General features: G+C 40.1%; 1 protein-coding gene across 2 annotated transcripts in view; it reads right to left on the reverse strand.

Annotated features, from left to right (window-relative positions):
- The window catches only part of CDH20 (cadherin 20), a 118,724-nt gene that overhangs the window by 49,171 nt on the left and 45,407 nt on the right, over window positions 1-24,146 (reverse strand). Inside the window, exon 2 of one of the 2 annotated variants that reach the window (XM_066559379.1) lies at window positions 4,639-4,818. The exons of the other annotated variant lie outside the window; for it this stretch is intronic. The gene's annotated coding sequence lies outside the window, so the exon portion shown is untranslated. The remainder of the gene's footprint in view (window positions 1-4,638; window positions 4,819-24,146) is intronic. 2 annotated transcript variants of the gene reach the window in all.

Genomic DNA, 24,146 nt, shown 5'->3' on the forward strand with positions numbered 1-24,146 from the left:
GAGAGATGAGTAACAGCCTATGAGTCAGCATTGTAGGAAAGGAGATGACCACAAAATGAATAGGAGCCAACACTATTGCAAGGGTTGTTCCAAAGGAGGAAAATGCCACTCTGTGCTGTGTCCACAGGATGCTGGGTAAGCTTCTTGTGTCGTGTCTGTGGAGCATTTTTACTGGCAACCTCAATATAAAAAAGGCAGCACCTCACAGCTGAAAATGAGACATGGACAGACTCCCAAACTGCTGCCAGGAAAACAGCAAGAAACTTTAGCAGAGGTCTGGAAAAGCAGGACTGGTGAAAAGGTTAAAATTTGTATTTTCTGAGTCTGGAAAAACAAGATTTGGGTGAGGGCATAAAACCAGATTAAAAAAAAGTATAATGCATACTAACAGGTATAACAAGAAGAGTGCTGATATACATTTTAGTTTCCAGGACAGTTGAGGGTGAAATAAGCCTATTTTGAAGCAAGAAGAATTTAGGTTACAAGCACACTAAACCTCTAAGAACAAGATGGGTGGAAATTGGAACAGGTGACTAATAGAAATTGTGAAATCTCATTTTTTTGTTTAGCTTTTAAGAAAAGGCTTGAGAGTAATCTTGGAAGTTGTTCAGGTCATCTTTGATTTTGCATCAGAAACAAAAGACAGAAGTAATTTGGAAAAGTCCTACATTTTTACAATTCTGAAATGCAAATAAAAATCACATCTTATAATGTAAAATAAAACGTCTGAAGACTCATTATATCTAGTCTACTCTATAATTTCTTTGGATCTTTCCACCTCTTTGTCTCCTCCTCTGTTAGGCTGAATCCACATGTTCCAATTGTGTTTACTGTGTGAGTACTCAAATAAACCAGCTGGTTGTACTGTGTGGTAGAAAGAAACCTTATCAGGCATGGATAATACTGTTAGGCTTATGTGAACATACCAAATGAATCCTGGTATGATCAGTGTTTCTTATGATAATTAGGAAAAAAAATGAAGAAAAGAGCCCTCATGCTTTTCTTGATCATCACAAGAAATGGTTCTTTCCAGGGAAGAGATGATCAGAAGGTGTTTGTTCAGGATTGCCATACTGTGGGGCTAATGGGGAATAAAGCACTTACTCCAGCTGTACTTTGTTTGCTCTGGAAGGTTCCCACTTCTGTAACAGCAGTAATTTCATGACAGGTAAATCAGATCCAGAGCTTTGTATGCTTAAATGGTGTTTCTTTTAAAAGAGACTATCCTGTCAAGCAGGAGGTTGTACCCTCGATCCCAATATAAGGACTTTTGTGTTGTAAGCTACTCTGATATCTCCCTAACCACATTGAAGAGCTTCCTTACTTCATAAAATGACCATCAAAAGATGTTCTATTGATGCAGAAGGAGCCTCTGATTCTCCATGTGCTAATTGATACTTTATTAAAGTCTAAGTTAGCATACAAAAGTGCTAACTAGGCCAAACTCCCTGCAGCTTTGTAAAAGACTATTATTCCCCATTGCCTTTTAAATCCCTATAAGAGAAGATAAGGACTATCTACTCATTTTTTCTCATTGATTCCCACCTCTGAGAATAGGTTCACATCCATATATCCAAGCAAAAATAATTAAGTGACCCCTCCTATTAGGTACAAGGTATTTTCAATAAAACAAAGTTTGAATGCCAGTGACTTCATCCTATCTTGCTGTACAGCATCACGGGACACAGCAAGAAATGCTTCTTTGCATTAGGCAGTTAACACAGAAAAGAGACCCTAGGTATCTCTGCCTTTTAAAAATTGATTGACACTTTCTGTAAGAGTACAAGTGTTCTTTTTCATCTCTTTTAAACTCACTTTTTTGTTTATATAAATCCACCTAAAGCTGGCATTGATTGTTTTACTTTTGGCCTATGTCTAACAGTGATGCTCTTTACATTACTGCATTTGATCTTGGACTTGCTATGTTTCAATGTGAAGGGTTTCAATATGCATAAGAACCAAATTTCCCTCCCCAACCAATTTTTTCCCAAAAAAGCTTCTGTGCAAGTCTCTAGATTTCTACAGATTTTGCTCAGGATAAATCTTACTTGCTTGGCTCATTTGTACCTCCCAGGGTACTTCAGTAAGAATATTCAGGTGAGCAGAGCCATGAAGATATGACCTACAGTTCTGCAGATGCATTTGAAAGACATAAAAGAATTACAACACCTCCCTATATACTTTGCAGGTACAACTGTAGGTTTGGCATTGAAATGGGAGAATTAAATGCCTATATTGTACCATTAGCTGATTAATTGTCTCATTATCAATAATGAATAACGGCAGGCACAAAATATGTATCAAGAAACTAAAATTTTTATTCAGATACTATTTATACTACTGTGACATTCCTGGGGATGGATGTGAAATATAAATTCATAGTATTACCTGTCAAAAATCTATCACCTTTTTTCCAGCCCCTAGAATATCTTTCCTTCAAGAAATATTTTTCTTGCCAATCACATGATAATAAGCAAAATGTAGCCTAAATGAAATTTTCTACTTTTTAGTGCCAAAATGATCTCCAATTCCATAATATAAGGGGATTGAGTTTCTAAATATTTCACTCAAGTAAAATTAAATAGCATAATATAATGTTATATAATATACTATAAAGGGATATAACATAATTTAATACAATATGATGCATATGGAAAGCACAGTGTCCATTTTACCTAGGAGATGAGGTGTGCTTATGAAAATGCATCACTTGATAATACCAGGAAGAGCAAACCAAAGATGCATGCAGCTCACGTCCCAGCTCTAAGGCAGGGAGTTATGAGACACCTTTAAATCCACAGTTTGTGATGCACTGAAGAAATGATCAGATTTGATTAAGTCAGTTGCTGATAATTTCTAGTTAAATATTGAAGGTAGAGTAATAAACCAGTGACTGTGATTGACTTGGGAAGCCTCAGCAAACATCTGCATTTTTAGAGGATTTAAATAGAGAAGTGGTATCTTGCAAAACTGATATAGGGAGATTGCAGTCTGCTGGAGTGACACAGACATGTGGAGGACTGGGTTGTTCCATTTCTGCACAGAGGCAGTCTCAAGCACCACCAGCAAATTACTTGAGCTGTGGTTTGTCCACTGCACCCACTCTGCCTGCCTGCACTTCCCACCTGCTCCAGCTGGCAGAGAGCATGCCAGGGATGCCAGCTTTGAGAAGCACCTACAAATGGCAGTGGACCCCCAGTGGGTGCCTGGCTTGCATCCTCTCCACCATTCTGAAATGGAGATGAAAGACCCCGCAGTGCCTGTCCTGGACAGAAGCTCTGCAGAGTCTGTACAGCAAAAATCAGGCAGAGGAAAGTGTCTGCCCCATGGACTGCAGAATATCTTCCTGCTCTGCTTTCAGAGACCCCCTGATAGAGAGCCAGTCCACTGTGTGAGGAGTGTAGCTGGCTGGGGAGCTGGAGGGGATGACACCAGTGGAGCAGCAAGATAATCATTGCCTCTCAAGCAGTGTCAGAGGCAGGAGGAGGAAAGTGAGGATTTCCCCATGCATGGGGACCACACTGCTTTGCTTGCAGAGAATTTTCACAGGCAGCCTGTCTTTGCAGCCTTTAAAAAAAAATGCAGGAGTTTATTCTTTAATGATAATCCCCACATAACATCAACTTCAGAGAGTGGACTCTGTAGCAGTAGTTCCTGGTCATTTTGCTATGAAAAAAAACTGAATAAACTAGTAAAATGTGAACAATGTTACTTGGAAAAAATATGTCAAGGACAATGAAACTTTTGATTTCTGGTTTAATATTCATTCAGTATTTCAAGAAAAAAACAGTGTCTCTCCAACATTATTAATTAGCATTAGCTTCATTCACTGTAACTCTTCTTTCTCTTCAAAGAAACACATACATTGTTATATATCCCCTATTTTGTTTTCCCACAAGGCCCATTTCAAAACAGCTTGTGTTGTTTCTGATGCAATACTATATCAATCTGATTATATTGTACATAATAAGATATGCCCTGAGATAGAGCATTGCATGGATTTTTATTTAGAAGGACGCCTTTGATGTTATGTGAACTAGGAAATTTTAAAATTCTACTGAAATAAAAATGAAATTCTGTGTCACTGTAATCAATCTTAATCCACCACAGAAGTCCGGGCTCTGCATAAGTGCCAATCTAATCTACTTCCAAATATAAGCTTCCATCTAGACACTCAAGACATGCAGATTAGCTGTTTGAACAGGAATTTTCTGAATGCACAAATAGAAATGTATGTGCCTAATGCCTTTTTACAAAACATCTTTTCAATTAGAAGAGTTTTGCAACCAGTTTAAGAATAATTTGGTCATGTCACTGTCACTTTCCAGTAATGCCTAGGTCTAAACTTCCAGTCTCCTTGAACAGACTATAAGGAGCAAATAATGGAATTATTCTGAGCCTCTTATATGGATACCAGTGAATGCAAAAAACAGCTACCAAATAATTCTGAAGCAATGCCTCAGACAGCTTGTCCACATATTAGAGGACATAACATATGAATTGTTTCTTACCAACACAAAAATACAATGCTTTTAAAATCTTTCCTGGTTTTGAGCAATCCACTGCATACAATAGGAAGCAATAGAGAAATTGTACTTTCTGCCACTGAGAAAAATAAATAGTAATATTACAACGTACCTTTCACTATGTTTGCATTTCTCTGTTCTTTCATTTGCTGCTGCAGCTCAGTTTACACACTGCATTTCTCTTGTGCTCTTCTGGGCAATGTGTACAACAGGTTGCCTCAGCAGCTCGGCCCTCTTTTCAACATAACCCACTCCAAAGAACAAGTCTGGTTTGTACTACAGCATGCAGCAACTTTCAGGAAAAAGAAAAGACATCATCACAAACCAATCAGACACTCTTTGTCTGACGATCTAGCCTCTTTCTCAACTGATGCACCAGTGTGTGAATGGAACCAGTAATCCAGGAGGTGAGGTATACAGGCACCATTCACTCGAAAGGATGCTGGGAGAATATAAGCTACATGAGAGGACAGTGGAAACAATAGCAAACTCATGTTGAGGTGGCTGGGAATGAATAATGCATGTGTTGGGGAAACAGTTGCCCCGTTCTGGTGTAGAGGGCGTGGAAAGAGTGGGTGTGCGAGGTACTTCCCTGATCATGTTAGCATTTCTAATTAAAATCATAATCTGCTCAGACCCAGAAGACATTGTATGATGAGAAAACCACGCACAAATTTCCAAAGGGGACAAATTCTTATTATGTGGACCCACAGAAGAAGTAGCTCAGATGCAAATGCAGTATTTTATGTAGGCAAGCAAGCACTCACAACTGAAACCAAAGGACCAAGAGAAATCCTAACAGGTGACGTGTTTTGATCTGGTATTGTTTAGATACACCATATAAATGAATGCTTCATCTTAGAAGAACTACCCTTTCAAATTGTTAATTAAGTAATAATGCCTGAGAAATGTGTTGTTACCAACAGTTAGGAGCAACTTTATTATGCTTTCCTCAGGCTATTAATGCTCAGACACAATGGCCACTAATTGCAGTAAGAACTAATTTCCCAGCAATTACACATGCACTTTCTAAGTATCTGGTGGAACAGTTCTTGCTTTTAAGCTTTGTTTTTTCAACTTACCTAACTAAAGCATTGGTCAGTCATAAAAATTCTCTAATCGTCCTGCACAGAAATTACCATTAGCAAAAAGAAGGCTGACGTTCGCTACCTTCGTACATTATTAATTTTTTGTTGCAGACAACAACAGCAAAGGTTATAATCCCTATAAACAATGCATCAGCTCTAAGTTCAGCAAAGCTAGCAAAAGCATTTTCAATCAGTGCAGTGAGCTTTGGATAGGTCTCGACAGTTTCTTTAAAAACAAGCAGGGGGTCTGCTGTTTTCTGAATTTACATTACAGCTTTTCTTCTGCAATATGTTATTAATGCAATAAGAAACCATTTTTGGGATGCCAATGACCAAACTTTGACATTTCTTCCTGTCAGCTGTTTTCAGTGTAGACAAATTAGGTGGCCATAAGAATTATTATTATTATTATTGAGCATTGTTAAAGGGATAAATTGAGAAAATTAATCCAGAGGCATGGGAAAAAAAATCTACCTGGAATTTAAAGCGATTTTCTCCACACTTTTCCCCTTGGCTCAGGAGCAGAGTATAAGGAAAAAGCCTTAAAGAATAGCTGCCATTGTCATTACATTTTAAAAGCATTCTCATGACAATTTAAAAAGAACTGCCATTTCAGCTATTTCTTAAATAACCTCTTTCTTCCTCTATAATCATGGAATATATTTCTTTCACCTTTTGACTAGCACTTTGGTTTTTTTAAATAAACTTACACACTCATTTTGCAGGAAATTATATTTTAAAATGCTTCTCAGAGGTGTTTTATCATAACACTTTCATTTGGGTTGAATTAATGTTGAATCCTGATTTTCAGAAATTGAAGGAGAGGAAGAGAGGAAGAGAAAGAGAACAGAAAAAAAGCTGAGCTTCCACCCCAGTTCCAAAACACACTTATCTTCAATTCACATTTCTAAATCAATCTCAGCATGACCTTTATCTGTAATAACAGAATTATTCTGATACTTCTGAAACACAGACAGCAGCAATGTAGTTATCTGCTGGACTAGCCGGTCAAGAGTTTTTTCCCCCACTCTCTTCACCAGTGCACAGTTTGTTTTCAAGCCTTCAATGCCACAGTGTCAGTCCTCGCTTCACAGTTTTTATTCCTTTTTCTTTTTCTTAGGTCCTTGTCTCTCTCTTTTCCCCATTAAGATGCGGATGGGCTGGTACCTCAGCCAATATGTCTATACATGCCTGAATAGACTTGCAGAAAAGCAGGGTCTCCTTTTGTCTGGGCCTGTGAGGCTGTATGTCATTCCACACCGACAGGCAAGGGCTCCTCTCTCTGTGGGAGATTTCCAATAATTGCCAGAACAAATTAAACTGGAGCTTATCTGTTCCTCTCTCTTTTCAGCTTGAAAATGGAGGAACAAGACCAATTTTAGCTGGTGACAATGTGGCATAGAAATAGATTGGATACAGCTTATGTGAAGTCATGCTGTAGATAGCAGGGGCAGGACACTGCTTGGAGGAGTGAGGTGATGTTGTGCTACATGGACTCAGTGGGTGCTTCTGATCTGACAAACGGGAAATGAGTTGGGAGGTTAAGAGCAGACTATCTAGTTACCATTGCCACAAGTGAAGAACTATTTCTGATAATAAATTTAGATGAGGCACTCAGGGACATGGTTTGGCAGTGGACTTGGCCTGTAGGTTAATGGTTGGACTTGATGATCTTAGAGGTCTTTTCCAACATAACCATTCTATGTTTCTATACTGGAGTGGACTGGGCAGCCCAGAAACACAGTACAGACTGCAGATATGTAGGCATGTTTTGAAAAATAAAAATGAAGTGTTCAATACATTCTGGATATTTCCCCACACAAACACAGCTCCTTCCCTGCCTTTGTCCCCCACCACTTATATCTTGTGTCTAAATCTACATGAACGCATCACAAAGTACAGCCTTAACCTATGACAGATCAATGGGGAGAGTTCTGCCTTGTCTCTGCAGTGGGTATTTGGAAGTCTTGGGCTGAAAAGACCGTATTAAGAGATAGTATAGTTATCAGACACAAATTTTCTATAGAAAAGAGCTGTCATCTTCCTTTGCAGATGAAATAAAATGAACTCGAAGTGCTTTCTCCAGGCAAAGCCAGACTGGAAACCACACAAAGGAATGAATTCTTTGACACGGTCTGACAGATAGAAATCTGAACTATCAGATTTGAAAGGGACCCTTAATTCTTGGGGCTGCTGAATGCCAATGAGAAGTATTCGGGTCTTCTCTTGACCAACATGATTACTGCTATCAAATGAGAATATGTCAAACACCTTTCAACACACTATTGTCAGCCAAGCACTAAAACACCATCATTTACTGTAAACTATCTTCTCAACTACCTCTCTGTCTTGGTCAGAATCCTCCAGCCACAAGGTCAGGGAGAAATTAATAGAGAAAAAAACTCCAGCAGTTCTTAGTACTGTCAGCTCTTCAGCTCTTTTTTTCTCAAGCTCTCCTGTTCCTGACCCATGTTGGAAAATCAAGCACGAAGTGTGACAGAGTAATTAACGAAGACCAGAGGAGGTAACTTCAGGTTGCTAGAACTGGATGGAACATCTTTTACTAAGGTCACCCCTGTGTCCTATCACAGAACACCAGAAAGAAGAGATCACCACCTCCCTCTCCACTTCCCTGTCAGGAGGAAGGTGTAGACAGCAATGAGGTCACACCCTTGTCTCCCATTCCCTAAGCTGAACAAACCCATTATCCTCAGCCACCCCTCCTAAGTCAGGCCCTTTACTCCTTTCACCATCTTAGTTGCCCTCCTTTGAACATATGCTAATACTTTAATATTCTTATATTGTGGAGCCCAAAACTGCACAATGTACCAGAGGTGAAGTCATGCCTACATTGAGTTGTAGAATATTTTCTAAGTACTTAGGACAAATGGTTGCCTAACATAATAAAGTACTAGGGTCTTGCTTTTGTCTTTTATACAGAAGAGTTCATTTTAGCATGACACACAAAAAGCAAAAATCTAGTAAAAGAAGTGAAAACACTGGAAAAAAAACAGACAGATTGAAAAAAAAAAGTAAAATGCAAAGTCATATTTTCCATTTATAATATCAATCCCAAAAGTACCCCTTTGACCTTAATAACTTCAGTAACTTGTGACCTTAATAACTTCAGAAACTTAAATAAGCAATTTTGTTTCTTAAACAGCCTGTAACTAAAATAATTAACTAAGGACACGGCATAATTTTATATAATTTTTAAGTGTCTCTGGAGGAAGTGGTGCAAAATTCAAAATAGGTTCATTCTCTATTAGGTATGCAAGAAAAAAAATAGCAAAATGTAAGTTTTACAGTGTGATCTTTTGTTCTAAAATCTGTGAACAGTCAGCAAAATTGGAACAAAAAGTCCATTCTGAATTGATTTTTTTATAGTCATAAGCCAAATAATTCAACTTTTTCAGAAGAATGGACTTCAGAGAGTCTTCAGTATTTTGTGCTCCATGCATTCTTGTTACCAGTTATTCTTTTTGGTCAGGTCACACATGGGTGAGTCACCATCCCATGGGCAAATGCTCACGTTCAAAAAGGGTATTTTACAGTGAAGACAGAACTCAGGTTTCTCTGTTTTGGACTTGAAACCACAGCTAAGTCAATAAAACTTATACTACTGCCAAGAAAATATGATCAATTTCAATCATTATTTATTGTCTAGAAACATTTATTACTTAGGAGGAGTCATTAAAGTGTATTCCATGCCTATAATGTGGGGTAGATTGTCATCAGCCTTAATTAGAGCCATGCTAGAGAAAACTGAATATGGAATAAAACTGTCCTTTCTTTTTATAAACAGACAAATGAAAAAATGAAAATAAACTTTTGAAGATAAACATAGAAGACTAATTGCATGTCAGGATGAAGTTATGGATGACCTCTAAAGTGGTTGCCAGTGCAAAGTTAAGAAGAGACAGCACTCATGGGAGGAATTAGTACCCACCTGCCTGCCCACTGGTGACCCCTCTTCAGAGCCTTGGGAAGTGAGGGCTGACTTTACTGGTTGTGGTACTGAATCTGCCTATTCTGATACTTTAAACAGGAAAAAAACTTTCCCAAGCCAATCACAGCAGGATTGGTATCTGTTGGACCTTTTTTGGCTCATTGTGGGTGTCGCTAAAGTCTTAAAAAGCCTTTCTGCAACCACAGTGAGTGAAAAGCAGCCACAAGCAGTTTTGTGTGGGTAGGCTCATGGCTGCCTTGCTGTCCCTGTCCTTGGAGGTAGGCAGTCCTACCTGAGGGCTCCCTGGCTGGGGCGTTTCCTCCATTGTAGTAGTCCTGGGACAAGAGGCAGAGCGCCCCTGCAACAAGGCAGCACCTCCAACCATGCCAGAGGGGACGAGTGGGAGAGGAACCAGTGCATGACTCACCCCTTTTCTACCTTCCCTTGCTACTGATGGCTCAGATAATTTCTTACAGTCTTTCCCTCCAAAAACTGGAGACAATGGCTCAAGTAAAGGAGCTTCCATTTGGATTAAAGCAGGGGATCCAGACTGTACAGCAAGCAACAGCCTTTAGTGCAATAGTGGGTGGTTCTGAAGGGTCAGAGCTCTCCTGCTTTCGTGACTGAGCTGCATGTCTCAGTCAGAAGCTCCATGCAACTACTTAGTTTATCAGCAGTTTGGGCTGGTAATTACTGTTGAATATCAGGCCAAAGAGGCTTGGCCTTCCCTTGAGAGGACAAGCAAATCCTCTGTCCAGTTCTGTTCTCAGAACTGCCTGTTCTGCTGTTTGATGTACTGGGGCAGAAATGATCTCCACAGCCTTTGATGTACTGGGGCAGAAATGATCTCCACAGCCTTTGTGCTGGCCTCGTGCTCTGAGCCAGAGCACTCTGAGGGCCATTGCAGCTGCTCAAGTTTTTTCTTCATACACTCTTATAAATTTTTTTCCTGGTTCAGCAAACCTCCAGTGACCAAACAGAAACAGGGCCCTTCCTTGTTTCAACCTGCAGTAGCTTTTAAGCACTCATGTCACTCTGCATTATGATTCCCTATGTTTTTAAAAGCTGTGGAAGGGCTGAAAAAAGTAGTGAATGGGAGATTCCTGAGGAACATACACTTGCCACAGATACCTCTTGCTAATTTTGCAGATGGTGTTCTTTCTTCTGAACAGGACATTAAAATGAATTCTTGCTTATATGAGGCTAATAAAAGATGCACTGGTCCATTCAACAAAGGCAGTAATGAAGTCTTCTGTCTCCTTTCCAAATTCCAAATCAGTTTAATGACATGTGCAAGGCACTGTGCAAAGCCCCATCAATGGATGCTGGATTTCTGCTAATACCTTCTGTCTAAGTAAATTCCCTTTGTTGTTTCATCTGTGTGTGGCAGTCATCTTCAGTGCTTATCCTGGACTCTTTGAGGGTGTACATCCTCTTTCACTGCTGCTCTGCTTTATTTCAAATGTGGTCTGGGGAAAAATGAAATGATTCTTGCTCACTTAAAATCTTGATGAAAGATTTTATAATTGTACATTAATTATTCATCACTGGTAGTATAACACATACTGATGTTTTCCTCAAATTATAGCGTACCCCCCTGAGCCACAAACATGTTAAAGAGCTGTAGCTCCTTAAACAAATTTGGCACAGAACTCAAATGAATTTCACCAAAGAGGTAGGATCAAAATCAGGTTTTGTGAATAGAGAATCACTTCATCACCTAGGGAAAAGTTTAGAGAAGGAAACAACAAAGAGCTCAGAAATATGCATTGTTGATAGCTTATAGTGTGCCATGAAGCCTTTGCATCAGACAGAACACAATTCAGAGCCACTAAAGCTCATCACCATATGCACAGCAAAGACATTGAGATCTCTGCTGAGCACAGGGCTGCTTAACACGAGCCTCACAATTACCCTATAGGCTGTCCAGCCTGATTAACTACGGACATCAACAAAAATGATGGCTGGAAATTCCTGCAGCTAAATATATCTTTGCTCTGTAAAGCTGGTTTGGGTCTAAATACAAAGTTGTCTGCACAACTGTGTGTAACAATCAACTACCAGCAGCAACCCTTAATGGCTCTGTTCAATGTAAACTGTGCACTTAGGAGTGATTGTGGTGTAATTATAGAAAAATACATTAACAAGTAAAGCTTTAAAGCAACAAAAACACCCAAAATCAAATAGTAAGTTGGAAATGATGTTATGAATCTCAGGTTAAGTCAATACAAACTGCAGTCATTTTACATAGGGATAGCAATAAAAAAGCACTGGTAGTAGGTTGTTATGAACATATTGGTGAATGTTCTGCTGTTTTGTTGCTTTTTCTAAGTCCTACCAACAGATGCAATTAAAAGAAAACAGGACTAAGTTCTAAAAAGGAATCTTCTGCATTGGTAATCACAACAGGCTTAATGGCTGCCAGCTCTCTTATTCCAATAGGAGGCAGCTAGGAACTTTCCACTCAATCCAGGGGTATTAATTTTCCTTTCCTCTCAAGCTTGACAGAGTCCAGGGTCTCAGTGAAACAATGGACTACAGGCAGTGAGCAGTGAGGTGAGAAAGGGTGTTGGATATTGTCCCATGGCTAGATAGAAATGTCAGTACAAGTGAAAGCATGTGTATCTACATATACATGGATATACCTTTTAGTTACCCTACTATCATTCTATCAAAGAGGATTCAGCAACTTCCCAAATTTGTGGCAGAAAAGGCAGAGCAAGAAGCTGCTGCTGGCCAGCCTGGGAAGTCTTACCTATGGCGCCTTGCATGAACCCAGGACTTTGCTGGCCTTTCCACTTATGGTGACTGGAAAGCACAATGACTGCTGCAAGTGGGGGAGGAGAGTGAAGGCAGTTCAAAACCATTCTATGCTTTTTGGCTGTGGCACTGCACTGACATGAAAAAAGTCTGAGGAGCCCATACTCAATTATTTAGATTTGTCTCATCTGTCCAGACTGAAGAATTATGCAGGGTCACAGAACTGTTATCTCGTGTCTCTTATGTCAAGAGATGACAGGATTTTTGTTACACAGGAAAATTGTAGATACGCACATCTTACATGATCTGATACTACACAGCCTGTCTGCACTCTCCAGCAGTACATGAAATATGCAGCCCATGTCAGCTGCTCCAAAGGCACGTCCCTAGCACTTCTTGTGAGCTGCAGTCTCATCAGGAAATAAGATGCTATAAATCATTAAATCAGCACCAATCAGCCACCTATTGCTGTGCAGAAGAAAGGTTCACTCAACAAATATTCCTAGTAAGAAATAACCACTAACAATGAGCACTGCACTAATTTCTACATTATCTAACACAGGCTATGGTACCAAAAAAACGCCTCTGTCCACTGCTACTGAAACATTAGAATAATGAACAAGCATTAGAATAACATTCAAAAAGCTGTTTGTAATTCTATGTTTGGATCAATAATTGTGCACTCATTTAAGGGCTCCCCAAATTGGCAGCTCCTACTGACATGAAGCATCCAGAGAGACATTCACTGACCATGCTTCATGTGAAATGCTGGGGATGGTACAGTGACGGACAACTGTGTTGTGAAAAACCCAGCACCTTATAGCACTTTAAAGTTTATGTGTTTGGAAAACACAATTTCCCCATAATATAACCTGTATTTGCAGGAGTAATTTTCAGCTGAAATGAGCACTTTCCTCCAGGTTTCTCATAATGAGTGAAGTCTGTAATTTTTTTCTTTTCTGTACTGTTGGCTTTTGGAGAGGTCAAGGACCAGCAAAGGTAAAAGAATTTCAGGTTTCTCAGATTGTCTTGCAAACACTAGACACAACCTACTTTGGTCTGTACAAGCACAAAGTTGCTGCTCTGAAAAGCTAGCCATATGGAAAATTTCTCTTTGGTCAAGGAAAGAAGGAAGCTCTGCTCATCTTCCACTTCTAGGCCCTCTTCTGCTCTATCCACCATCTCACTAAGGCAGACTCTTTATCTCCCTTGAATTCTCAGTCTGAGCAAGATGAGGGGTTTATGCAGCTTTTTTGCACCTTTCTCTGAATGCTCAAAACTTTTTGCCTCTTCAGTGCAGACACAAACGTTCCTTTCCTTTGCCTTTTTTGAGTCTCAGAGTTCACTTGACTTGCAAGACAATGGGGGCAGTGACCTATTTCTATGAGGCTGGCAGGAAAATTTCGCTAGCACTCATTTTGCTCATAAGTAACCTCCCTAGGCTCTGCAGATGTTTAAATGGCTCAGGGATGCCCAGGACTCACTCAGGCAGCAGAAGAGCTGCCTCTGATACAGAGCATCTGTATAGCCTGCCACGATTTGAAGCCTCAAAATTCAGCTGCATATCACATTGCTGGGAGTAATACCACTTGTATTGTCTACCTAGAGAATAAAGGATTTTTAGCTGGATTTCCCAAAGAAATGGGTGTATTGTCGTTTCTTTCTGCCTGTCAGTCCTCATCTAATAAACTGGAATCCATTTAGCCAATTTCAACCCCATTTGACAGAAAAGATGTTATAGTGTATAGGGAAGAGGATTATCTGCAATATACCCAAAGGACTTATTTTTTCACAGAAAATTTTGTATATGCATGCATTTGGGTTGAGAGCAAGCTCTTCAAGTATATCTGCTTCTTTAATATGCCACATATACACTGCTTGCATGGTTGTCTAATGGATGTCATCTTTTTAATGTGTATTTACAGACAGTTTAAAATATGCACTGGGATCTTAATTTGGAATGAGAATGATAGTATGCAATTAAAATCTGAAATGAAATACAGCAAGAACATTGTAGGTTATATGCAATTATTACCAGTAAAAAGATGACATGCCTGAGATATGGTCTGTCTATCATTTTGTGAGTGAAAGTTCCTCAAGGAAAGAGCTGCTATTTGTTATAAGGTTGTACACTGTCAGTAAGAGCGGTCACCTTGATCCTCTCTACTAACATAATAAAGTTAAGTTGAATTGAGTTGAGTCAAGGGAAGATAAAACCAGGCAGTATCACAGATGACCATGAGTGACACTAGAGTACTTTCCCAAGTTTTAGAAGATGATGCCAGCACTGCATCTTTAGCTATCTCTGTGTGGTAAAAGTTAGTGACCTTTTAATGGTGACAGTTATATGAAGTAGTTTGAATAATTACCCCTGAAAAGATCCTTTTATATATCTTTACAGACATCCTGCAATGAGATGCTCTTTTGTGGCATTTTCATTTCCATTCTAAACCATATTAACGATTCACAGAGTTGGAGAATCAGAAGGGGAGAAAAAAAGCCCAAAACAATTTCCTGCTTTCAGTGCTATTACTTAGAGGCTCTGTCTCAGAAGCAGTCAAGCACTCTCTGCAGCCATGATGGCTGAGAGCTCCTCACCAAGCAGGAAATTTGGGGCACTCTTCCCTCACAGTACTTTCTCCATTATGACTGCTACCAGGCAGATAATGGGGAAAGAGCCTTGCTAACAGCTGCAAAGAGCAGTAAACAAAGCTACAAACAAAACTGCTTAGGGAAATTATCATTTGGTGTTGCTGGCTTTAAAACCTGCATCTGTAAGTTTTGCAAATAATTGCTTGTACTTAATTCAGTATAGAGCATATTGCAACAGAAAAAAATGCAGGAGGAAGGAGGTGATGAAAATTGGAGAGAAGGAGACTGTGTAACAAGCAAGAGAAGAGACCTTAAAGTTATAAAGCAGTTTAAAACATCATTTTCTTTTTTGTTGTTTTTGCTGTTACAACTGTCTTTTTTCTAAGAGATGTTCAAGGAAATATATACAGACTAAGAAATATCCTGGCCATATTGGAGAGGAATAGAAGCTTAATTTTATCTCTGCTCTTTTGCAAGAAATCACTGAGGTGATGGACTCAATTGTATTAATTTCATCAAATCCTGCTGCATTATTATTAGCCTGCAGGAAAGTTAAGCCTACATAGATCTAAACCTCCTTCACTCAAAAGACAGATCCCAAATCACTACACCTTTTCTGTTTTTCATTTTCCGTAAGGTAGACAGAGTAAAAAAAATGTTTAGCAAGGGGAAACAGGCTCCACAATACCCACACAGACCTGTACAGGATATGAAATGGACTTTAGCAGCACTTTGTGCCATGTTCTTTTAGCTTGTTGGTGAAGTTTAAAACAAAGGTGATGACGACTGATAACAATTATTCATCTTAGGGAAAAGTACCCTCACATCATTATGAAGCTGATGCTGAAACTTAGGTTTGTGAGATTCAGAGGTGGCATCCTCAGAAGACTTAGTGAGTCTCAATAAACTTTTTCTCTGAGGTTTGTTCATGGTTGCAAACCATCTGTCAATTCTCTAAGATCTGTTGCAGGTGGAGACAGTTCCACTGTTTTGAGAATCCTAATGTAAAGGGGTGTAGGGCATAAAAAATATAAACCTAAGGGGCATTCAGGCAATCAGCATTTTCCCAAGAGTTTAAATATTCTGTTAAAAAACACCCTGAGTGACAACAGTACTTCAACTTCAACTTTTCTTATATTTAAATGGGCTAATTCTTGTGAGAAACAAAGAAGTGGGGTAGAAGGAGGGAAGGCAGATTTTTATTCCAAGGTCTAAGCAGCTGTTGCAGAGAACATGAGAAGCACAGAGCCTGAGACCTCATAAGAAAACAAGCATCCTTAGGTCCTTTTTTGACTTTTTTTTCCCTCAGTGAATATTTTCACAAATTCACTTGATCTGCTACCTTCTGTCTTTAATTAAGATGCTGGCAGGTATGGTTTGCTTGAATTCATGCCAGAAGATTTATTCTAATCTCCTCCTTTTATGATATGTTCATCTGGAGGAGCAGAAAAAAAATGATTCACCAGTTCCTGTGAAGGAGACATACATACTCCTTTAATTGTGTTGGAAATCCCTCTGGACCTTGGCAGAAGAGAAACATTTAGAAGACATGACACCTCTAAAAGAATCAGTTTTTGCTGTGTGCTGTGGGGTCTGACCCCCTGACTTGCAGTGAGCAGGGGTGAAGTCACTGAGTGGTCCCATGGAAGTTTGTGTTGCTGCAATAGCTGGAGCTGAGGGAGATCCCTTTGGAAGATCTGAGGCAAGAGAGAAGAACCTGTCTCTAAGTCATATATTCATATGTCCACATTCATCAGAAAGTCAGAAATGGAAAAAAAAAGCATCTGTCTAGACTGTTTCTAACGCAGTTACTCAACCAGGGCCAAATTTGCCATTGATGCATATTAAGAAAGTGTTTATGAATAGCTCAGAGAATAAGGAATCAGCATGAATACATGTATTGCAAACTGGCCACAAGCAGGGGAAAAATGCTGCTTGAACAATATCCAGCAAATATGCTATTCAGATGATCTGTAAGGTTTTTGTTTAAAAAAAATCAACAAAACCTCCCCCTCTCTTCCCACTATTCAGATTGCTCTCCAGAAATGGTACAATATGTTCCTGCCATTGTAAGCATCCAGCAGCCCAACCCACGCTGACAGTACAGCTCTGGCACAGCACATCCTCCAATGAAGGGCTCCCAGTGTCCATGAACTTGCTTTCAATGCTCTCTGTACCTGCTATTGACAGAAAGGGCTCAGAGGAGATGCCCCCTCTCCCTCAGCCACATTTTTTTCCTTCATACTCTGCTCCACAGTGGCCCTTTGATGAGATCACATAGTAGCACTGATTTTTATTTTCACATTTTGACTTCTGCAGCATTTTTCTGTCCCTCTCTCCTTGGCTCCAGCTCTGTGGGGCATTTGTTAGCAGCCTGGTTTACCTTTACTAGCTAAATGGAAGGCAATGATGGTGCACCCAGCTGGCAACGGGCAGAAAGAGCCAGACACAGCCCAGCAGCACCAATATTGTGCTTGAAGCCCCCAGACTGTCTCAGGACTGAAATACCTGCCTTTATCAGAAGCTGTGAAAGTTTGTCTTTAATTAAGTCCAACAAAGATACACTGGGGCTCAGTAGGCTTGTGCTTTTGCTGCTAAGGTAAGAAGATAGGGCATCACTCCATTCTGTTTGCTAAAATGAGGAATCAGCATGAACTGTGTAATTAAGGGCTGAAAAGAGAAAAAAATGAAATTGAATTAAACCTGACAGCATAATGCAAAGAATCAATAGCTTTATTTGCTGCTTAATGATGATGATACTGTTCTCATTTCATTATGTGTGAGTCACAACCAGCTTTTTGTTGGCTTAATTGTATTCTTTAGCAAGTAAACTGAGGCATAAAATTTACAGCAGCAACACCTGTTAAAAAAAGCTTAAGAATGTCATCAGCTGGTCTGGAACAGTAAAATGAATTTGCTTACCAGCACACTGAGTATTAAGACATGACATTCTTTTTCTTTTCCTTTTTCTCTTTCTCTTTCTTTTCCTTTTTCTTTTTCTTTTCCTTTTCCTTTTTCTTTTTCTTTTTCTTTTCCTTTTTCTTTTTCTTTTTCTTTTTCTTTTTCTTTTTCTTTTTCTTTTTCTTTTTCTTTTTCTTTTTCTTTTTCTTTTTCCTTTTTCTTTTTATTTCATTTTTTAGCAATAGCATAATAAAGGCTTCTTTTGTCTCACAGGACAGAAAACCCAAACATCCTCTGGCAGTGCATCTTGTGATCTGAGCCCTACAATGACCTGTTTCAGTTTTCACATATTTGGGATTACAGAGTAAATCCTAGATCACTCTGTCTCTGTGAAGTGACTCCAGCTTTTGGCAATGGTTGAACAACACTGTATTTTTTGCCTTTCCTTTTCATGGCCTCTCTACCAAAAATATCATGCAAAGAAGCAGAAAGAGGAACAGAAGTGGGTGAGAAAAGAACTCAAAGGAGACAGCTGAGGAAGGAATGACTGTCACAAGACTGAAGGCATTGTAGGTGTTTTTTAAGCAAAATGGCAATGGGAAACACTCATTCATTTTATTTTGAGGTCTTACAGAGTGCTTCAGCCTCACAGAGGTTTAGTTATGGCAAATCTGGGAAGGAACATAGCTGTAAATGAGTTTCAGTAGACTGCTGATGCACGGAGGCACTGGCAAAATGGGAAACGGATACAGGGTAGGCAGTGACCAGTTTCTTTGTCTTTATTTCTCCTCTTCCCATCTGTTTTGCTCATGGTTCTTCTTTCTCCTTTGTCTGTGTCTCTTTAGGTCTGGGTTTTTTTAGCAGCCTCCCTTTTCCCCCCAGCATGTTGGTGAGGTCCCTAGGGGCTGTTTCTCTCACAACAACGGGGTGCAAATTCAGTGCTGCAGAGGCCTCTGGGTACTTGGGCTGCCCTGTGACTCCTCCAGGACCCAGCTGAATGCCCAGAGGAGGGTGACGGTGCAGGCCCAGCCACATCCATCCTGGACTGAGCTGCTACAATGGGCAGGTGCCAGGGGCCATTCTGGCGCACATCCCACAGCAAGGACAGGGGTGCCAAGTGCGACTGCTGCTCCTCAGATTTGGCTGGAAGTGGCAGGTCTTTCTGATTGAAATACATTAGTTTACTTTTGCCAGAGAAGCTCTCTTTTTCCTCCCTTTTGTGCATTCTGCAGTGCCTGTGCCACCACTGGACATTCCTGTTCCAGGGCAGAGGGGGATTCATAATGATTGCTGCCATTTTCCAGTTGCCTTTGCTTTACAGGTCTGCCCTTAGCTCTGGTCTCAGTTACCAGGGATTGCATATTTTAATATTACTCTGAACTGCAGAAGTGAGGAGCTTTAAACAGCTCAACAGTCACATCACAGCCTAATATAATTTTCCTCTAATCAGAAGATCTTTGCTGTGGAGAGGTGTAGAGGTGGCCCTGACAATGGAGTGTCTGCACAGAGCAGACAGATTTTCACAGCTTTTGTAGAACCTGCAGATTTCCTTGGGGACCTAATGAATTAAACATTAAACCAATGTATGTTGCAGTAGATACAATCCCATGATTAAATTCAGAAAAAAAAAATTAAAAAGACATCTACACATGACAACCTGCAAGACCTCTATGTCCCACAGCATAACTGGGACTATTAAAATGCGGTGCTCTCCTAGGAAGTTCTGCTACAGCAAAAATCACATTGTGCATGTCTGTAATTATTATTTCATGTGTGATTTTCTGCATAACATACATTCAGCTTGAGACTAAAGGGGATATTTGTTTCCTGACTGCAGACTTTGCAAACCATATGTACACCTGGACTGGTGAAGTCTTTTACACAGCTACCAAGCATGAATAGCTAGTTGGCAAAACTGCACTGCTGCTGCTGGACCTCGTACAGTTCTGTTGGCCTCACTGCAATTAGTCAGGTTGCAACTAATTAGCTCTCTGTAAACACTTCTGAGGGTGATGCTTATGATAGAATAGAAACCTCAGCTCCTCCTGTCTGCCTATCTGCATTGAGTCTGCAGGACAAAATAAAGGGAGAAGCAACAGGAGAAACTCAGAGTTTTGTTAGACCCCCTGAGCAAGAAGATGCTCTTTTTATGTGGTAATTTTTCACAGTAAAGTTGCATACAAATGGATCGAAATCCCCCCACTCCCCTGTCTTTAGGCTGTTGAATGCCTTATTAGATGCTTTTCTCCTAGAGACAAGGAATCCCTGACAGAGGACTATCAGCCTATTGGAATGATAATTCAGGATCTTCCCTCCAAGTTCATGAGCCTTTTTCTTATACACAAGGCCAGGAAGGATTTTAAGGGAGCTACAAACTAAAATATGCTGCCCAGTTCTTTCCATGATAGCTTTTGGGAATAAAATAGGAATGTGCTTTGTGAGCAGTTGGTGTCCACTCCCTTCCATTGCCATGCATACATTGTCTTCACATTGCTCATGGCTAGTATTTGCTACTTTTCTTCTGAAAGTAGCAAATGAAAGCAAAAAATGGGAGTAAGGGCATCATCCACTTCTAAGAAGGCTGTGACAGCTAAAGCTTGTCAACAGCTTGGGTAACTGGGGACCAGAGTCTGGAGACTACAGACCTCTGTGCTGTGTACCAGGAGTTGATATTTCAGTGCTGGCATTTGCCAATCTTTTTCCACCTAGAGGGGAATCTGACTCTTAAACAGCCAGGAGACTGAAGGTCTCTGACTTCTGAAGGTCTCTCTAGCCCTTCAAATCAAGATATTTTAAATGGAGGCCCAATGTCTGATTAAATAATATACCAGGACTGGTTTTGCAGGGATTTCTGTTTTGTGAACTGTTTAAATTGCTTTAAATACAATGGAACTTAAAGGTTACCTTTATTTTGTTTGTTTTTTTTTTTTTCTCTGAAACCTTAAATAAATGAAGAAAGAATTGCAGAATTAGAAAGAACCTTTACATTCAAAACAAGAGGCTTGACTAATTTTGAATAAATAATAACATTTTCCTGTGCTTAAAGATCCATTAAGTAAAATCAAATTGCAAGGTTCTGATTGTGATGAGATAGCTGTGGTATGTTAACAGCCTTTGTCTGTACGTGAGTGGGAGTATGGAGAGTAAAAATGCTTTCATAGAAAATAAAGCAAACAGCGCTGTTGTGTTTGCAAGGATGTTAGGAGTCTGCAGATGAGGGAGGTAAACAATTGCTTTTATTATTAGCAACAGATCGATGCCATTAGATTAGCAGAAAGTGGGAATAAAGCAAAAAACAAAATATTTCTTCCTAGTCACACCCCTTCACCTCCATTGCTGAGCACCGTCCCTAGCTATGAATTGGAAGCAGTAACATACCCTACCAAGTATAGGCTCAAATTTTGAGACCCAATAAAAAATTTCCCAAGATTTATAAACTAAACAGAAAGTAGCCATGTGCATACACTGAGGATGCTACATGTAAGGATGGAAGAGCAGATGAATGAGTCAGGGCTCAGAAAGTGCTCCTCTTTGTCGCTCCAGTTTTCCTCTGGGACGAATAAACTAATCCAAACCAAGAGAGGTTTGCTTATGTCTTTTCTTGGCTAGGAGATAGCTCCAGCTGCTTCACCCATACCCATGGTGGGAGGCAGGAGGTGGGAAGTAGGAGCTCCTGAAATTTCTTTCAGGCTGGAGCCAGAAAATGATCAGATCTCATGAAAAAGCAAAGGTGTGGAGGCAAAGATGTGCATCTGGGACTTTTGAAGGGGTTCTGGGAGCTAATTACCAGGCTAGCTAGGCTAATTAGTACTGAGTGTCATTGCACGTGTGGCTTATCTTTGGGCTTGTCTCTTCAACTTGTCAACAGCTGCTTGAACCTGAGCCAGCTGTTTCCAGGTGGTCAAGAAGGCCAATGTCTTCCTGCTTGTATCAGAAATAGTGGGGCCAACAGGACCAGGGCAGTGATTGTACCCCTGTATGCTGGGGTTCTATGAGGAGCAGCTGAGGGATCTGGGGGTGTTTAGCCTGGAGACAAGGAGGCTCATGGGAGACCTTATCACTCTCTACAGCTGCCTGAATGGAGGGTGTAGCCAGGTAGGGGTCAGCCTCTTGGAGGTTATGAGTGACAGGACAAGATAAATGTGGCCTCAAGCTCCACCAGGGGAGGTTTGGATTGGATAATAGGAAAAGTATCTTCATGGAAAGTGTTGTCAAACATTGCAGCAGGCTGCCCAGGAATGTGGTGGAGCGACCATCCCTGGAGGTATTTAAAAAATGTGCAGATGTGGCACTTGGTTTAGACATGGTTTAGTGGTGGAGTTGGCAGTGCTGGGTTAATATTCAGACTTGATGATCTCAGAGGTCTTTTCCACCTGAATTGATTCTGTGATTCATTGGTGTTGGAGAGCTGTAACCCTCAGAGGCTACAAAAGACTGCAGGAACCACTGTCCTGCCAGTATGTCAGTATAACAGCTTCCAGATAAAAGGGAAAACCAGAGTTATTTACATAGGCAGTTTAATGGGAATACAGCCATGGCTGTACCAGAAATTTTGCACGTGTATTTAATGGAGAAAGTCTCATATTTCTCAAGGCTTAGACAATTTCGTCACTTGGGAAGCAAAGGAGCAATTTAGCATCTTTTCTTTACAAATACTTGAAAAGTTCTCTCTATAAAATTAGCAGTTAGAATCAAATTCCGAATTTATAAAAAAAACCCATGAATGGTCAAACTTCTGAAAATTTAAGTTCAAGATATTAAACTAATAATTACAAAATTATTCTCTCAAGAGTTCCTTCATTATTTGTTTTTTGGTTTTGAATATTTGTTTTTTTTAATGTCAGCATCTAAATGACATTAACATATCTGAGAATTTCCATTTGCTGTTGTATATATATATCACTGCAGTATCAGTGACAAAACATTAGCTCCTATCTGGGTCAAAACACTCAGTGATTTGATACATTTCTGTATTTTATCTTTCCTAGAAGATCAATAGCCATCAGCTCCTGAGGGAAGTTAACTAGTCAGATCACACATTTCCACAAGACTATTGCCAAATTCTGTGAAAACTCCAAAAGGGTTTCTATTTTGCAAATCCGCACACAACCAAATTTTTCAATACTGCTAAATGTTGTCATGCAGTTCTCAGTCATAGAGAATTCAGACTTCAGCACAGGATGTTACGACTAGATGATTTGCTATTGTAAGAAATAATGAAAGCTAAATTACACTTAACAAATGAATAACAAGAGCTCTTTCCCATTATTCTCTTTATATTATCCTGATCACGTGGTATATTACAAAATTCAGTCATTCAAAATGGATATCCCATTTCTTATTTTATACTGAAAGTAATTTGAGAGAGGAAAAGTAAGGTACACACTTTATTTGGGTTAATCAGCTGTGCATGTCTTGAGGGAAATAATTTGCAACTCTTTTACAGTTCTAGAGAAGAAACCTCAGAGGTTGTAATGGATCACACACACCAAACAAAATTCAAAAATGTCCTGCAGATCCAAGTAAAGGAAACACCATAGTGGAATGGGTATGGAGCAGAAAAAAGCAAGACATCCGAAACAGCCCTTCTCATTGCACTTGGCACTGAAGAGGCTTCCTGGGGGGCTGCATTCAGGTTTGGGCACCCTGCCTCAGCCAGTGTGTGGCTCAGCTGGAGGGAGGGCAGAGGCAAGCCCCGAGTGAGATCAGAGGTCTGGAAAACGTGGCTTCAGAGGAAAGACTGCAGTTAATTAGCCAGAAGAAGAAGGTACTAAGGAGGCAGCATCACAACAGTCACCAAACACATAGAAGTATAGTGTGAATTAGAGAGACAAAGCTCACTGTCCGTGCCCACAGTGGATGCCCAACCTGGGAGTCCTCCCTGCCTGCAAGGGAGGATTGGACCACATGTGACCTTGCAAGGACAAGGCACTGCAGAAAGTTGCATGTGGAGCCTCTTGCACCTCCATTCCCAACAATGTTTAAACCCAGGCCAGGATAATTGATCCTTTGCTCAGGCAGGAGTGGCCTCTTGACCCTGCAGCCCTGCTTTATTTCCACTTTAGAACTGTACAAATGCTGCTAGTCCGGAGTAGGGCACTGACACCAGTCCCAGGTTCTCACCATTGCCAATGGTTGGCAATGAAAGTTTCAAAGGATATGCAAAAACTACGTAACGCAGCAGTGGAACAAACTAGATGTCAAAAATGTGCTAGTATTTAGCTTCCTTTCGGAAGATTATGGCTTTATGACACATTGCCTTTTTAAGCTGACCCACGGTTAACAATAGACATTCTCAATGTACATATACTTTTCTACCCTTTTATCATT

The sequence above is a fragment of the Molothrus aeneus genome, chromosome 1 (genome assembly GCF_037042795.1).
Source record: "Molothrus aeneus isolate 106 chromosome 1, BPBGC_Maene_1.0, whole genome shotgun sequence".
Taxonomy (NCBI): Eukaryota; Metazoa; Chordata; class Aves; order Passeriformes; family Icteridae; genus Molothrus; species Molothrus aeneus.